General features: G+C 36.7%; 1 long non-coding RNA gene across 2 annotated transcripts in view; it reads right to left on the reverse strand.

Annotated features, from left to right (window-relative positions):
- LOC107196131 overlaps positions 1-18358 on the reverse strand; it is a 75214-nt gene extending 56856 nt beyond the window's left edge. For both annotated transcript variants that reach the window (XR_001517493.2, XR_003048295.1), the window contains exon 1: positions 18278-18358. This is a non-coding gene — a long non-coding RNA (uncharacterized LOC107196131). The remainder of the gene's footprint in view (positions 1-18277) is intronic.
- Between the last annotated feature and the right edge of the window lie 50 nt (positions 18359-18408).

Below are 18408 nucleotides of genomic sequence, written 5' to 3' on the forward strand. Positions count from 1 at the left end.
CCTAGGCTTTGTCTCATAATTTTGGAGGTCGTTTCCTGCAGTGAAACCCACTGCATATGCAGGTAAACATCTGACCCTCACTTGTGTTGCCCTGTAGAGAACTGCTGCATCTAAGGAACTGATATGATACAAGATGCTATTCTGGATGTTGCTTTTACTGTGAACACTTGTGTCCTCTGTAAGTATATGATTGTGAAATTGTGACAAACTAGCTTAGTTTGAAAGTAAGGTAAAATCTCAGACCCTTCACAGTTTCTGACTTAATATTGATCCTAAAGTTAAATGGAATAGACCTAGAATACCCAAAGTGATTCTGAAAATAAAAAACAAAATTGGAAGAATTCTACTTCTCAATTTCAAAACTTATTATAAACTGTAGCTTTTAATACAGTATGGTGTTGGCATAAAGAGAGACATAGATGAATGGAAAAGAATTGAGAACCTAGAAGTAGACTTTATTTTTATGGTCAAATGATTTTCGACAAAGGTGCCAAGGCATTTCAAAAGGGGAAACGATAGTTTTTTTCAACAAATGGTGCTGTGGAAATTGGATATCCACATGCACACTGTATTCAAAAATTGGCTCAAAATGAATCAGAGACCTAAATGTAAAAGCTAACACTATAAAATCTGTAATAAAAAAAAAACAGGAGGAAATCTTAAGAAGGAAAAGGGAAAGATTTCTTAGATATGACCCCAAAAGCATGATTCATAATAAATTAATAAATCCAACATCATTAATATTCAAAACTTTTGCATTTCAAAAAAACATCACTAAGAAAATGAAAAGCTATAGACTAAGAGAAAATATTTGTGAGTCACATGTCCATATAAAGGACTTGTATATTCAGAATATACAAAGAACTTTTATAATTCAATAAGAAAACAACCAAATCAATTTTATAAGTGGATAAAACACTGGAGTTGTTCCCTATACCTGAACAGGATTGCCTGCTAAGAATGATTAAGTAGGATCCAGAATCTCACAACATAATACCTAAAATATCCAGGATACAATCGAAGATGACTCATCAAACCAAAAATAGGGACAACTGCAACAGATGTTAACACTAAAATGACTCAGATGTTGGAATTACCTGACAAGAATTTTAAAGCATCAGTCATAAAAATGCTTCAATGAGCAATTACAAACACTCCTGAAACAAATGAAAAAAAGTTCTTAGCAAAAAACCACAGAAGATATTTAAAAATAACCAAAAAAATTACAGAACTGGAAAATACAATTACTGTAATAAAAAATTCACTGGATGGGTTCAATAGTAGATTGGAGAGGATAGAGGAAATAATCAGTGAACTCAAAGACAAATCAATGGAAATTACACAATCTGAACAGCAGAGAGCTCTTGCATTTAGGTCTTTGATACATTTTGAGTTAATTTTTGTATGTGGTGTGAAGTATTGGTCCAAATTCATTTTTTGCATGTGGATATCCAACTTTCCTAGCATCATTTGTTGAAATGGCCAATTGATTTTGGACAAAGGTGAAAAAGTAATTCAGTGAAAGAAAGACAGCCTTTCAACAAACTATGCTGGAACAACTGGACATCCATAGAGAAAGAAAAGAAAAATGTGAGCCTTGACCTAAACATCACACCATGTACAAAAATTAATTCTAAATGGACCATGGATTTAAATGTAAAATGCAAAACTATGAAACTTTTAGAAGAAAACATAGGAGAACTTCAGGACCCAGGACCAGGTAAAGAGTTCTCAGAAATGACACTTTTAGTATGATTCATGAAAGAAAAAAATTAATAATTTGGACTTCATCAGAATTTAAAACTTTTGTGCTGTGAAATTATTAAGAGGATGAAAAGACAAGCTAAAATATAGTTGAAAATATTTGAAAAACACATATCTGTCAAAAGCTTTCTTTGTAGAATAAGTACAGATCTTAGAAATAAGTACGAAACTCAGAAAAAAATACAATTATACAGTGGGCTAAAGACATGAACAGACATTTCACTAAGGAAGAGATATGGACGGCAAATAAGTACATGAAAAGATGTTCAACAACGTTAGTCATTAGGGAAATACACATTTAAACCACAATGAGCTATCACTACAAACTTATCAGAATAGCTAAAATAAAATATGATGATACCAAATGCTGGAGAGGATGCAGAGAAATCGGATCTCTCATACACTGGTGGTGAGAATGTAAACTGGTACAGCCACTCTGGAAAATCGTTTGGCAATGTATTAGTTTCCTACTGCTGCCAGAGCAAATTAGCACACACTTGTTAGCTTAAACAACATAAATTTATTCTCTCACGGTTTCGAAGGCTAGAACTCCAAAATCAAGGTATCAGCAGGGCCATGCTCTCTCTGAAGACTGTAGAAAAGAATCCTTCCTTGCCTCTTCCTAGCTTATGGAGGCTGCTGGCAATTCTTGATGTTTCTTGGCTTATAGCTGCATCACTCCAATCTCTTCCTCCATCATCACATGGCCTTTTCTCTCTGTGTATCTATTTAAATCTCCCCCTCCCTTCTTTTGTTCATCAAATTCAGTCATTGGATTTAGGGCCCACTCTAATCCAGTATGATCTCATCTTAACTTGATTACATCCTGACTAATGCATGGACCTTAAAATACTCTACCTCCAATTTCCCCTTCCAATCTTACGTGTCATTGCCAATATTTTAATTCCACCTTGTTTTTAATACTCAAATTAATCATTATTGTATCTTTGTTATCTTTTAATAGTCAATGCCTATTTAGATTCATCTGCGTATTTACCAATTTCCCGCATATTTACAAATTTATTTGTTCACCATCACTTCCTGCATTGTATACTGTCCTTCAGGATTAAAAATATTTCTTCCCAAAGTGAATCCTTCAGAGGTTCTTAGGGTGACAGTTTGTGAATGATAAGCTCCTTTTGTCTTTGTCTAAAATGTCTTTATTTTATCTTTCTTTGAATTCAAAATTTAATCATATGGTATGGTGGCTATGACAATATGCCATTCAGATCTCTTGCTATGGCAGTATAACTGACAGATGGCCTCAGCTGCTGCACTCTGAATCTACCACCACATTATCATGGAGACCACCGAGGTCACATTTCACACAAGCTGCTTTCAGTCAGTGACTAAGCATGGCAAGAACACTCAGACAGACCTGTTCCTGCAAGATACATGACTCTTTTGAATGGCTGCTTTAGTTAGAGGACTTGTCAGCCTGGCTGAACCCTTCTTAGAACTGCACTGCAAACTTTAAATCTGCCCATGTAACCCCTCCCCACCTTTGCTGCAGGTCAGATCTGTGGTTTGAACAGTCAGTTCCTACCTTCTGGGGTTTTCTCTCTTTTACACTCCTAGGCATTTCCCTTAATCAGTCTCCTGCATACCTAGTCCTATCTTGGCTTCTGCTTCTCAGAGGACCTAGACTAACATGCATGGTTTTTAAATTAAACCAATATAAAATATATACAGTAATAAAATGTCCAAGTCCCACCTTTGCCCACATCTACCGTTTCCCTCATAACTACATTCACATAGATGTACTACTTTTTAAAATTTTTTTCATGAAGCACGTATCCCTTGATTTTTTTTTATGGAAATATAATAAAATATGAATACAGTCTTATTTTCCTTTTTTTTACACAATAGGTAGTATTCTATAAACATTGCTCTGGGTCTTCTACATTTTATCTTCTAGATCTCTTAAACTTCTTTCAATAATTTCAATCTTTGATCACTGTTACAGAATTCTGGAGCATTTCTTTAAATCTATCCTATAGTTAATTTACTCTTTTATTTGTGTCCAAATTGCTTTTTAACTCATCCATTAAATTGCTTTTCATTGCATTTTTTAATCTTTATATTTCTATGGTAATTATCTATTCTTTTTTCATAATGTCTTGTTCTTAGTGTTTTGATCCTTCTTCTAGGTTTCTAATTATCAAAAATATACTGATTTTCTATCCTCTTTCCAATTTTATTCCATTATCTCTGGTTTGGTGGGGCTCTAATCTTTCCGCTTACTACGTCTGGATTTCTGCTGGTGATGGGTTGTTTCCTTGTGAGATCTTATAATTTTTTGTTATAAGTTCAACAGTGGTGGGACATTTATTTTTCTATGTGTATCCAATGCAACCTGGGCTCTTTGCATTTATTTTTGCAAGGTGTATTTATTAGGGTCCAGTCAGGAGATGGAAACCACATCAGTAATTTGAACATAATGAATACAAAGTATTAATGAGTTAAAAGTGATTACTAAAAGGATAAAAAGAGAACTCTGAAAAACATAGGAATAGCATTACAGGGAACAGCTACTACCTCTTGAGTTGAGGGAGAAGATCCAAGGATGGAAAAAAACTTGAAAGAGCATTGCACCTTCCACCACTCCCAGGCTGAGACTTAGCCCGTCAGAGAGGGTGTGTTGCAGGCCACTGGATGGTGGAAAAGTCCTCTGAGGTGCAACAGGTCAGAGCTGATCCACAACTCGCAGGCCAAGGCTAGCGATCAGAGAGAGTGGTATTTGCCAGGGTGCTGGTGAGTTGGGGCTAGCGAGCGGGGTTGGAGAACAGGGAACTGCCTGTTTAATTGCTAGGGAAGCTCGCTGTGTGTGTGTTGGGGGGAGGGGTCATTGCCACTGAGTCTCCCACGGACTGCTGGCAAGGATGCCGCCTGCTGGGAATCTGGTGAAAATTGCTGAATGGTGGGCACCACTTGGTCTACTGCATACCACTGACAGCTGCACCATATTCAGGAAAAACAAAAACCCCACCTGACCAGAAAGAGGAGCTCCTGCCTCTGCTATGCTTTGCACTGTTCCTTCAGCACCCTCACTTGACAAAGCCTGACATTACATCATCCCGCAGAGGAGAAATGTTTGCAAGTTCTGGTGTCACAAAGCAGGGCAAAGAAAGGTAGATTTAGAGCTGAGAGGCAGCAAACTGATCACTGGCACATCAGGAACTGGAAAGTGCATCCTTAAGAATGTTCATGTTAAGATTTGAGGGGTTTTGCCTATTTGCTTGTTTTGGGTTTCTAGCTTTGAAGCTGTATCGATCATGCAAAGTTGATCTGAAGGCTAGAAATAGACAAGTTTGTGATTTCTGGTCTGAGTGAGCCTAAAGCCCCCTCTAGTCTTAAAATCCAATGATTCTTTTAAACTGTCCAATCTATGGCATGCACTCAAACTAGGCATGTTTTGATCCAAAGGGAGCAGATATACCCTTGTGCTGGATATCCTTCCTTTGGCCCTCCAGGTCCCCTTTCCATCTTTCTGATAACTCTTGAGGAGGAATCACGGAACCAGGACCAACGTTTTACATTGGTTTCATAGTTCAGGACTTACCGAACCATGTGTGTAGTATAAAATTGGACTTCAAACCCAGAAGAGGCATATCCGTTGGATTTTGATTTTTCAGGGAGGCTCTCTCCCCTCAAAGTCTCCCGTACAGCACTGTCTGCTCGTAAAGGTGGCACCACTCCTATGTGGCAAGTAATTATACAGCCATAACAACGTCCTTGCAAAAATAGTTATATATTTTAGTACTGAAAGAATTATGTTGCAGATTAATTTGGATAACTGAAACCTGTCTAAAACTTCTCATTGTTCACAATGCTAAATTCATTATATGGAGCACAAATCTATAAACAGAATAATAAAGTACCTCAAAGAAATATAAGCACAAAACCAAGAACACCCAGGAAAGAAAGTTAGCAAACTCCTCAAATGGAAGAAACAGTTAACATAGCAAGCCAGAGAAGACTCTAAAATTAAGTATAATATTCCCAGAGCTATTCTAGAGGACAGAGCATGAGGGAAAAGATATAACTAGAGATTTTAGAAATGAAATATATGATTGTGGTGATAAAAAATTCAAGAGATGTGCTAAAAAGAATAACAAACACATCTAGGAATGATATTAAAGATATTTCCTGACTAGTATGGCACAAGTATCAAAGAATCAGACCATATATCTAACCAGTAAGACTTGGAACAGTATGCGCTAACACTGTATGTTGGCTTAACTTCAGCTTTAAACACAGATGAAGACTGAGCCAGGAGATTTTTCTAGAATACAGTGCATAGGAGCAAAGAAGTGAAAAGTATGAGACATATCAAGAAACATGGAAGATGGATCCTGAAGTTCAAATATCCACATGACAGTGATTCTTCATGGATAAAACAAGATAGCGAAAGAGAAAGAATAAAAAAAATAATAAATGAAATATTATCAGATCTTAAAAAAGACACCAGTCTTCAGGCCACTAGGTCCCACCAAGTGCACAGATGGATTTTTTTTTTTTTTACAAAGTCTATTACCTATATACATTATGGTGAAAGTTTGATCTTGTAATTTAAAGAAAATCCTTAAAGCATTCAGAGGGAAAAATCAACTGGTTACCTATAAAGAAATGAGAATAAAATTGGCAATAATGAATGTTATAAGACAATATCTTGAAAGTTCTGAGGGAAAATTGTTTTGATCCTAGAATTTCGGCCAAGACTCATTAGCATTCAATCTTGAGGGTTAAATGAAATACCTTTGTTTAACACCTCTAAACTATTTTTCCCAGATACTGACAACTGCAAGATTTCTCAGTCTAGATATGTAAACTATTTTTGAAAGAATTAAGATATACTATGGCAAAATAAAAATTAGTCAAGACAGAAGAAAAAAGAAAAAAACCTAAGTAAACACTACTGCAAAGAAAACCAAAAACAGTCTAACTCAATTCCCAGGTGATCTCAACATGTGAGGGACACAGCTAGAAGAGAAAACTGAATGCATTAAGGTTCTTATTTTTGGGGCGTAGGGTGTGGAGTTAGAGAAAAAGATATAGGTATTTATTAATGTTACCTGTTTATGAAAAATAAATTTAAATAATGTAATAGGAACAACTGTATGAAACAGAATTACTAAGTAAATTATTTGTAGCACATTTACATTATGTCCTGTTAAGTAGGCCCATCTGAAAATGGTCCCTCTATTCTTAGGATCTTTCATTTCGATTTGAAAGAAGGGCTATTGGAAAAGCAAATAGTAACATTTATTGAATAGTTATTTTGTGCCAAGTTCTGTTTTAGGTATATTTGCCTTCCTCTTCATCTCATCAGAAGCAGGAGACACAGGCATGTGTCTTTTGTAGACATGATGGGATGTGAAAACACAAAACAGAATATCCAAAAAATGCTGGCAACATAGGACACTGTAGAGCAGGGGTCCCTAACCCCAGGGCTGTGGACCGGTACCAGTCCATGGCCTATTAGGAACTGGCCCGCATAGCAGGCAGTGAACAGCGGGCAAGTGAGTGACGCTTCATCTGTATTTGCAGCTACTCCCCAGCACTAGTATCGCCACCTCAGCTCCACCTCAGATCATCAGGCATTAGATTCTCACAGGAGTACCGGTCCTTGGTGCCAAAAAGGTTGGGAACTGCTGCTTAAGGTGTTGGTTGTCTGCCCTCATGTTTATGTACCTGACTGGGAGCTGTAGCTCTTTGTCCAGTGTCACTAGAGAGTATCCTATCCCATATCACTTGGGAAAAGATCAAAATTCACAATTTGAAGCACAGTTCCTACTGAATGTGTATCACTTTTGCACCACTGTAAAGTTGAAATATCGTAAGTGGAACCATCATAAGTTGGGGACAGTTTGTACTTTATATTATTTTATTTAAACCTAATAACTCTATAGGACAGAGAAAGAGTCATTATTCTTTTACTGGTGAGAAAATTGTGGTATAGGATAAGTAAATAACTTGTTCAAATAAGTCAGTGTTTGAACCCAATCTGATCTCTAATCTCTTTAAAGTACAATTTTGCAGCCATATTGACCAAGCCTTCAGCGTTACTGATTTATTTAATAACTTTTGAGCACCTCTGAATTCCAAGGCAGTGGGTGAGTAAAGGAGGGGAGGCTAGTTAGAGGTGAATAAGACACTGTTACTACCTCAATTTACCCTCTTGCAGCCAGTGGGTATATAGAGAAAGCAATATGATATAGTGTAATGAGAATAGATTTTGGCATCAAATAGAGCTGGGGTTGACTTCACTCTAGCACTTACAAGCTGTGTGCTCTCAACCAATTAATTTTTCTAAGCTTCGGTTTCAACAACCATAGAATGGGAATAACAATAGTACCTACCTATTTGAGTGGTTGTGAAGACTGAAATATCCTATATGTAAAGCACTCAAGTTATTGTTATTTTAGACAATAATAATTTGTCTTAGGAGCTCACAGATCACTTCCAGTTAGGGAGATTAGGGAACACAACACGACAGAGATAATATTCACACTAGATTGTAAAGAACAAATAAAAATGTTTAATATGTAGAAATGGGGAAAGGTCTATTCAGGCTGAGCTAACAGTGTGAGCAAATGCATGGAGGCAGGAAATTAAATTGGGTCAGATCATACAGTACATTAAAGGAAATATTAGTAAATAAAGCTTGAACAGTGATTTTGATTTGTATTTTGGCAAAATAAATGAAACAAGATTATGAACTCCTGGCAGAAAGAACTTCTTTGATTTTCTCCTTAATTTTGCTATCCTGTGTCCCATTGAATAGAACTGAATAACACAGAAGTTACACATGTTTCACATGTGTTGGTAGGCTAACCCAATGTACCTATTTGTTTTTACCCTTGCCTTGTTTCCATTCTAGACTCTACAAAAAGCATTGGTTTCCCAGTCTCCTTCACAGCCTTTGCTGGCCATGCTTCCCAGTCTGACTAATGAACTATAAGCAGAAATCTGTTGAAGGGCTCCTGGGAGAGTTTTGCTTTAAATGAAAAGGACAAGTATCCTGGGAGCATTTCTTTTTCTCTGTTTCATGCCATGTCTGGAGTTGTGGCAGCCATCTCGCGACCATGAAGTTATGGAGCAGAGGATCTTAAACTACAGACACCTTATAATGTGGGAAAAATGAAGTCCTATCCACTGTTAGCCACACTGTCTGTTCTTGAAGCCAAAGTCATTCCTAGCTGATATTCTGGCTTTCCAAGTTTTATTTAAAAATAAATTTTAAATTTTATTTACAAATAAAGTAGAACTAGCTTTTACTCAGGTAGAGTTTCATTGGTTTTATTGTTCTCGAGTCAGTGCCCACAATCCTAATGAATTTGAAACCTAATCTAGTATTTGGCTGAGGTCAGTCCAGAGCTGGGGAAGTCTGTAAATGGGCTGTGACAACTACATACCAAAGACAGATGAGTTTAGTATTCATTGCCACTATGCATCAATACACATTGCTGTATGGTCTCAAATCTATTATTTATTCTATCTTGAAAAGTGTTTTGTTGTCAAAGAAAAAAAGATTTGACAGTAAATAATGACCTATAATATCAGAATAATTGAATGTGACATCAATAAAGAAGATATGGAAATTCAGCATGACAGAACTGCTACTTTCCTGCCAAATATAAGGCAATATAGTTTAAATTTTCTGCTGTGAAAAAATGGTTATACAATGATTCTAGGAAATGATAAATGCTTACCCTAATATTGGACTTGAAGGTATAAATTCATCCACATGTATTTTTATATCTTGGGGGCCCTCAAAGTCAAATAGTTAGGATTCAACATAGGCTATGTTCCAGTAGAACAAAAGACTTCTGGGAGAGTTTTAGATTTTTTCCAGTTGTTTGGACTGGCAAAAAGATAAAACTGAAAAATTAAGAAAACATATATAAATGAAATCACTGAAGAATTAACAACCTCATAATTTTTGGCAGTCTTAATTTGGACCCTTGGTTTAGTGCATATATTGTATACCACTACCTATCTCTCAATAGTACCTAATTCAAGAATCTTTTGATAACATTCAAAGAAAGAAATTTTGGCATCCTTCATAAATATCAAATAAAAACCAAAGTTATAATTCACATATTCTTGAAGAGCACTGTTTTTCCTCTAAACTTTGCTTTTAACTTAGAACTGAGAGTTTCGTTCCCTTTTGGCTCATTGTATCTCATTCAAAAATCTCTAGAAATAATGGGCTAAATTTTTTGAAGTAAAAATGAATTAGATACAAATCTTTCTACTGGTTTATGGGAGAGGTAGTCCACCACAGTCTCAAGCATCCTGGCATGGCTTTGTTAAGTGTACCACTTTAGGGCCTAACCATCCCTTGATACTAAGTAGTTTTTATAGTACATAAATTAGTTGGTCAAGGTGACCAAAAGATGACTACAATGTCACTGTTTGCTCCCTGGGGTGGGGGGACTGCTTGTTATACAATATGCTGAGCTCCTGGCTCTAGGATCCTCAGCTGTGGCTCAATCCACTGTGTGGGCAGCCTATCACATCACCTCACAAGATGAGACTTGGAGGCACAGGAACTAGCACCACCATGCTGAAGCTCCTACTGGTTTGTACGCTGTAATAAAATTTTTTATTCTGATTTATTGAATGTCATTTTCTACTTCTTTGGCATCTGTGGAAATAGGAGTTTTACACTGTGTTAGCCCAATCACACTACCAAGGGCAAATCTGTAGTATAACAAAATCAGGTTCACTGACCCATTGAGATGAGGAAGATCACACCAGAGGAACCATGGGGCATCTCATCAAATGAAAGTAAAGGTAGAGTCATCATAGAATTTGGGACATGGGTGGAGTTTAGGTGAAATTTAAATGAAGCCATGTTTTTGTAGGTACAAAGCAAGGCTGTGTGTAAAGGGATCAACATCAGCTCTAAGCTGCAATGTAAAGTTAGTATATATGTAGAATACTGAATCCAGAACCCTTATCTCAATCTCTGCAGTCTGGGTGGAAATTGCATCTGTTTTTCTAGGACAAAAGGACTTAGATCCTTATTCTTAAACATATATTTTCAAAGAGTAAAATTTCTGATAGTCCATGGCTTTAGAGGACAAAGTTTCTCAGTGAGTATAGCAGCAGTAGCCACCGAAAGAAGGTGGTTATTGTGACATTTTACATTTCCACCATTAATGCGTGAGGGCTCCAATTCTCCACATCCTCACCAACACCTGCTATTATTATTTTTTTAAATAACAGCTATCCTGCTACCTGTGAGGTAGTATCTCATTGTAGTTTTGACTTGCATTTCCCTAATTAGTGATACTGAACATCTTTTCATGTGTTTATTGGCCATCTGTACTCTTTTTTAGATGTCTATTTAAGTCCTTCGCACATTTTTAATTGTATTGCTTATCTTTTGTTAAGCTATAAATATTCTGGATACTAGACTCTTTTAAGATTTGATTCACAAATATTTTCTTCTATTTTGTAGGTTATATTTTCATTTTCTTGATAGTATCTTTTATGATCCTTTGTATTTCTGTGGTGTCAGTTGTAACTTCTCCTCTTTCATTTCTGATTTTATTTGGCTTTCTCTTTTTATTCTTGATGAGTTTGGACAAAGGTTTATCACTTTTATCTATCTTTTCAAGGAATTGGTTCTTAGTTTCATTGATCTTTTCTATTTTTTTGGTCTCTATTTTGTTTATTCCCACTCTGATCTTATATTATTTCCTTCCTTCTACTCACTTTGGGTTTTATTTGTTCTTCTTTATCTAGTTCTTTTAGGTATATAGATTGTTTATTTGGGATTTTTCTTATTTCTTGAGGTAGGCCTGTATTGCTATAAACTTCCCTCTTTGAATTGCTGTTGCTGCATCCCATAGATTTTTGGAAAGTTGAGTTTCCATTTTCATTTGTCTCAAGGTATTTTTAATTTTCTGTTTGATTTCTTCGTTGGCCCATTGGTTGTTTAGTAGCATGTTGTTTTGTCTCCACGTTTGTGTTTTTTTCTAATTTTCTTCTTGTAATTGATTTCTAGTTTCATATCATTGTAGTCAGAAAAGATTCTTGACATGATTTTAATCTTTTTGAATTTATTGAGGCTATCTTGTGGCCTAAAATATGATCTATCCTGGAGAATGTTCCATGAGTACTTGAAAAGAGTATGTATTCTGCAGTTTTGGGAGGAAATGTCCTGTGTATATCTATTAAGTTCACCTGCTCTAATGTGTCGTTTAAGGCCAATGTTTCTTTATTGATTTTCCATTTAGATAACCTATCTATTGATGTAAGTAGGGCATTAAACTTCTCTATTATTATTGTATTACTGTCAATTTCTCTCTTTAGGTCTGTTAATATTTGTTTTATATATTTAGGTGCTCCTATGGCAGGTATGCAAATATTTATAAATGTTTTATCCTCTTCTTGGATTAACCCCTTTTTCATTATGTAATGTCCTTCTTTGTCTCTTTTTACAGTCTTTGTTTTAAAATGTATTTTGTCTGATATGAGTATTACGACCCTAGCTTTCTTTTGTTTCAATTCGCATGAAATATATTTCCATACTTTCACTTTCAGTCTGTATCTGTCTTTCTATATGAAGAAGCCAGTTTTAGAATTAAATTATTACTGTAAAAGCTCATTTGATATACAGTTATCTGCACACCCACAACAGAGTCATTAAAGGTGGTTTAAACAATAACTTAGGGCCTTGATAATTTTATCAAGTCATACCATTAAAAAGCCAGCACTTATTAATATTTGATGTATGGAAAAAAATCACGTGATCTCCTCTGCTTAGACAAGTCAGTCTCATGATTTTTTTTTGTTCTAAAGCACCTCTCTGATGAACAATTTTATTCATGTCGAAGTTGCCCAAAGTGGCCACTACAATTCCAAATTGTCCTCAGTGAAGTTATGCCAGAAGGTAGCATAAGTTTATTAGCAAACAAACTCCCTCCAAAGGGACCCACAGGCAATGTGGATATGGCTGTTAAAGCAGGGGTTTCCCACAGAAGAGACAGATATGGTGAGTACCAAAAAAATTTGGTCTGATATTGAGCTGGGGGGTGGGGTGGGGCTCAAGCCAACAATTAGTTGGCCACCCAGTTGGAACTGAAAGTGCCTCTATAAAACCCAATCCATCCACAGAAATCATTCTGTCTACTGGAAGAAACCAAGAGGCTGCCTTAAAACAAATTCTCCTTCAACACTTTCCTGCTTGACTGTGAACTATGTATTCTGATTTAACTGCCTTTAAGGAGAAAGGGAGCTACAGATGGATTTGAGGTTTCTCCACCCCAGGGCAGACTGGAGGCCTTAATCCCTAATGAGGGTATAATGAAGTGGGGTGGGGGGTGAAGAAGTATATACAAATTTTTACGACTCATTTAAATACCAGTGTTCTTCACAGCCATGCATGCAATTGGCCAGATTTGGAGATGGAATAAAAGGGGGAAGGGAATTAACTGCAATCATCTGGGTCAGGCTGTTCAGATCCTTGTCACACACCTCTGGCAAAGAGAAGCTGCTTCTGCTTGGAAGTTCCCTGTAGTGCTCTGGACTTGCTGCGTCCCCGATACCTATCCACTACATTCCATTTGAGAAATAGCTACTGGTCTGCTACTGGGCACTAGGGGAGACTGAACATCGTACACCGTACCTCCAGGTAACACTGCACCTAGTTAGTCCATTTTAGGTTGCGTATACTCAATGCTAAGAGAGTTGGAAAAACACAACAGTCTTTTCTTATTTAATGAAAATGGTAAATTCAAGAGAGAAGTTAGCTTAGTTCCATAGGTGTGTCCTCCTCGCATGAGGAGATTTTGGCCACATCTTTAGGGGTCATTGTAGCTCTCTCTCCTAGAAAGAAACCCTGCCATTTGAGACAACATGGATAAAACTTTGAAGACAATGTGCTAAGTAAAATAAGGCATAGAAAGACAAATGGTGTATGATCTCACTTATATGTGGAATCTAAAAAAGCCAAACTCATGGAAACAAAAAGTAGATTGGTGGTTGCCAGATGCCACGGGTGGGGGAAATGGAGAGATGTTGGTCAAATGGTACAAACTTCCACCAATAAGATGAAAAAGTTTCTAGGGATCTAATATACAACATGGTGACAATAGCTAACATGTACTATATACTTGAAGTTGCTGAGAGAGTAGATTTTAAATGTTCTCACCACAAAATTTTTAAAAAGGTAACTATGTGAGATGAAAAAAAAGATACTGAATTTTAGCATAGCTAGAAAGTTTTAAGATTATAAATTTCTATAAATTTTTTTAAAACATTATTTATATGCCTGAAACTAAAATCGATAACTTCTCTTTTATGAGTAGTTACAATTGAAGTTTCCTTATAGTTTTCTTTTTTTAATGCTAGTTTTAATGAAACACTCAATAAAATATAAAAATGTTTTAAAAATTTGAAAGATTGAGCAGATATAGATTAAAAGCTGTTCATTAGGAAAGAAAAAATATCTGGGCCATTAGTTGATTACCCATTCTCAATCTTAAAACTTTTTATTATGCTTATTCTCACGCACACAGAAGAGAAAGAACAGTATAATGAACTTCATGTATCCATCATGTTTTAACAATTGTCAACATTCTGCCAATCTTATTTAATCTACTTCCCACAACTTTTTTTCTGAAGTATTTAAAAATAAATCCTAAACACCTCATTTCACATGTAAATATATGTAAGTCGATCTCAATCCAAAACAAATTAATGCAATATAAAAAGAACTACAGTGCATAGATTGAGGAATGTACCTGTTCCATTCATTCATTAAAGCCGGATAGCTAAGCACTATACTAGGTGCTGGGGATATCAGAGAGAGCCACATGAGGGCAGCAGAAGACAGTAAGTTCATAAATTTTTGGGTGGAAAAACAAATACAAGAATCATTGCTCTTGAGTGATGATGAAGACAGTTAATATTTATAGATCACTTACTGTTTTAAGCCCTTTGTAAATACTAACTCATTTATTCTTCACAATCACCCTCCGAGGTAAATACTATTATTACAGATGAAGAAGCTGAGTTCCGGAGATGTGAAGTAACTTGCTGGAGAGCATTCAGATTGTAAGTGGTTGAGCTAGGATTTTAATCTAAGTAGTCTGATTTTAGAGGCTGTGCTCTTAAGAAAAAAAAAAAAGAGAGATTACTTTAATATCGTGGTAAAAACAATGTTATTTGTTCACCAAACCATTTCATTGTCTTCCTAGGCACACAGGAAGACTGTATTTCTTGGCTTCCTAGCCTTTAAATGGGCCATGTGACTAATCCCGGCTAATGGTATGTGGGTGGGCATAAAAAACAAACTCCCTGGTTAGAGTGATGGCTTCGCAAAATGGAAGGAGCCTGGATCTTTGGGAGGGTCCTGGATCTCTGGGTTACTACTTAGTGGGGAACCTCTCCATTAGGAACATCTTTACTGAACTTTGAGAACACGAGAAATAAACTCTTACTGTGTTAAGTCACTGAGATTTTGGGATTTGTTACGGTAGCTAGTGTAAACCATACCAGAGAACCATTTTAATTTAAACTTTTAAAAATTATGAAATATTTCAAAAATATTGAAAAGTATAGAATATATTAACAATCAAATCTCTATCCCCAGATTTAGCAGATATTAATATTGCCACCTTTCTTTCTTGTTTTTCTTCAAGAAACCCATTAGATATAACTCATAGCTAATAACCAATAAAGCATCACCTCATCCCTTACCCCTTCCTAGAATTAACTACTATCCTAAAGGTGGTGTCTATCATCCTCATTTACATTTTTCACTGACTGTTATTTTGTGTGCTTTCAAAATGGAAAGAAATGGTATCTAAAATTGCTTTTTTCATTCAATATGTACCCATGTTGGTACATGTAAGTCTAATTCATTCATTTGAATAGTTACATAGAAATATAGTAATTTATTTATCCATTCTCTTACTAAGAGACAGTTAAGATTGTTTTTTTTTTCTTTGCTTCCACAAACAATGCTGCAATGAATCTCCTTGCACATGCCTAATATCATATATTCCAGGGAGGCCTGAGGGTTTTCTCAAACTGATACTAAGAAAATGAAAAGCCAGCTATGTGAAGAGCCAGAAAACAAGTGCTTCAGGTATCTGGAGCAGTGGACAAGCCCTAATACCTTAGGTAATGGCATGTTTTAGACCCAGTGAGGTTACAGTAAAAGAAAGTGTCGAGAGGTTGAGGTAGAGGAGCAGGCAAGGGCCACTCTGTTAATGGCTTTAGAGGCCACAGTAAGAAGTTGGGGTTGTCTTTTATGTGCAAAGCCATTAAAGTGTGCTCATTTTTTTCTAGGTTGGTCAGACCACACTCACAGTATTGTATGTTCCTTCCCTCAACTTCACTGTGAATGGAGCACTGTTGAATAAATGAATAAATGCAGTTACTGCTTTTGCTCTCTTTGTTTTGAAGGAAATGATTGCAATCTTATAAGAAGAAAGAAAATATTACTTTCCAATCCCTTTCCTGCTCTTTTGTATCTGAGGGGAAGCTGAATGTTCCAAAAGAAACTAATCTATCACAATTTCATTTTCCCATCAAAAGGACTTAAAAGGAAAATTTCTCTTTTTCCTCCAAATTTTGCAATTAATTTGTTCCTTTTATTAAAATCAGATCGACTTCATGAAAGATCTAAATTGTTTAGGTCAACTTAAGAACTGAGGAAATATGGTGCTAGTTCTGAAACTATCTGAGGTGTGATGCAGTTTCATGATGACTAAATAGATGAATTGAAAAATATGAATGCAAGAATTGTGTACCTATACTATAATGCCAAACGTTGTACTATAGGCTTTAAAATTATAAATTACCCATGCTAACATTTTCTCTCCTTCTCCACCCACTTCTTCTACTAACACTTCCTATGTTTGCCTAGTGGCTATACAATCAGCTTGGAAGGTGGGCTATCATCTCTTTCAGGAGCTTTCATTTATGTTACCTGCCTGATCGCCAATAATCAAGCATATCAAATCTATTCCTGTATTTCACTCTATTTTCCTTTAGAATATCCTTTTTAATAACTAGTAGTTTTCAATTTTTAAAGATATCAATTCAAATTCACAGAAATTTCAATAAAATCTAATCTGATGGATGTGGGTGACATTTTCTCTTTTCTAAAACAATCCCCATTCACTCGTTAATTTTTTTCTTTTATTTGCCAAGTGCCTGTACTCCCTTTAGGTAGAACCTTACTGCCAAATAGAATGACTATCCAAAGGCTTGGCGTATAGCTCTGTTTAATATGTTCAGTAAGGCAGAGTTAAAAATCTTGTCACTATCACACAGAATCAGAATCTGAGTGTTAGAAAAGCCTTAAAGACCATCGATCACCTATCTTTTGTGTGTTTGTGACCACCAATTTTTTTTTAACTGAAGCCAATAGTTTTCAAAGGAGGGGAAAAAACGTCAATAAAACAAATAAAAAAAACTGCAAAAGAAATGGTAATTACAATTAATTTGTAAAAAATATGTTTCATGAGGTAGCTTGCATAGGGATGAATGGTAGTCTCTGGCCTCCAGCAACTGCATCTGTAGAGGGTATAAGTAATCCTGATACCTTTTGGTAAGTACCATGGTGACATCATGTGTAAATGTACATTAGGACCACAAAGGAGAGAGCAAACGATTTCACTCCAGCGATTACACCTTCAGAAAACAGGTGAATGGCTTCAAGAATGACTAAGAATTACACAAATGGACAAGAACGAGAGTATTTTAACCTTAGGGGACAGCAAGAGCGTCTTATACCTAAGAGTTACAGATAGGAATCTGCAAAAAGATATTTGAAAAGGGTCGTACCAATCAATGGACGCTTTGTAACAGTGCATTTCCACCTTAGCTGCACATTAGAATCACCTAGGAAGCTTTTAAAAATCCCGAAGCCCAGACCGCACATTAGTTCAACTGAAGTCGAATCTGTAGGGCTGGCATAATATTCACAGGCTAGTATTTTTTTATAGACCCCCGCCCCTACTTCGTGATTCCAAAGTGCAGATGAAGGCGAGATCACCGTTTTAAAGCAGGAAGCAAGATATTAAACATGGATTTTGACGGGGGAAATTGGCGGTAGGGCATAGAAGATGCACTGAAAGTCCTTGTACGGCAGGGCGGCTACTGCAAAAGCAGGGACTAGGACCGAGCGGGAGAGGATTTAAAGGCGGTTTCTGTGGTACAACTGCCGGGATTTGGGGATCGGTAATGAGATCAGCATCCATCCAACTTCATTAAAGTGAAGTTATTCTGTCAGCGACCCTGCTCCTACCTCCAATCATATTTTCTCACATCTTTTCCCACAGTTAAAAAAAAAAAAATGACAGGAACGTTTTCTATCCCACGAAAGGCGCATGAGCAGACCGTGGGCGGTGCAAAGACCTGAGAAGCCACAAGCGCGCAGCAGCTGCAATTTCTTCGCGATTCCACAACCACAACTCACAAACATTTAGGCGGGGGGCTCCCGGGCCAGGTTCATACCCCACCACGAAGTGCAGATAGTTACCTAAAGGCAAATGGGATCCTTTTAAACCCTGAAGGCGGCGAGGGCAAGGGCGGGGCAACCACTGACGTTCGCGGTGACGACACCAGCTCCGCCCACACACCCGCTTCCGGCGGCGCGCGGCCCCCGCTTCC

The sequence above is a fragment of the Pteropus alecto genome, unplaced genomic scaffold (genome assembly GCF_000325575.1).
Source record: "Pteropus alecto unplaced genomic scaffold, ASM32557v1 scaffold28, whole genome shotgun sequence".
In the NCBI taxonomy this organism is placed as follows: Eukaryota; Metazoa; Chordata; class Mammalia; order Chiroptera; family Pteropodidae; genus Pteropus; species Pteropus alecto.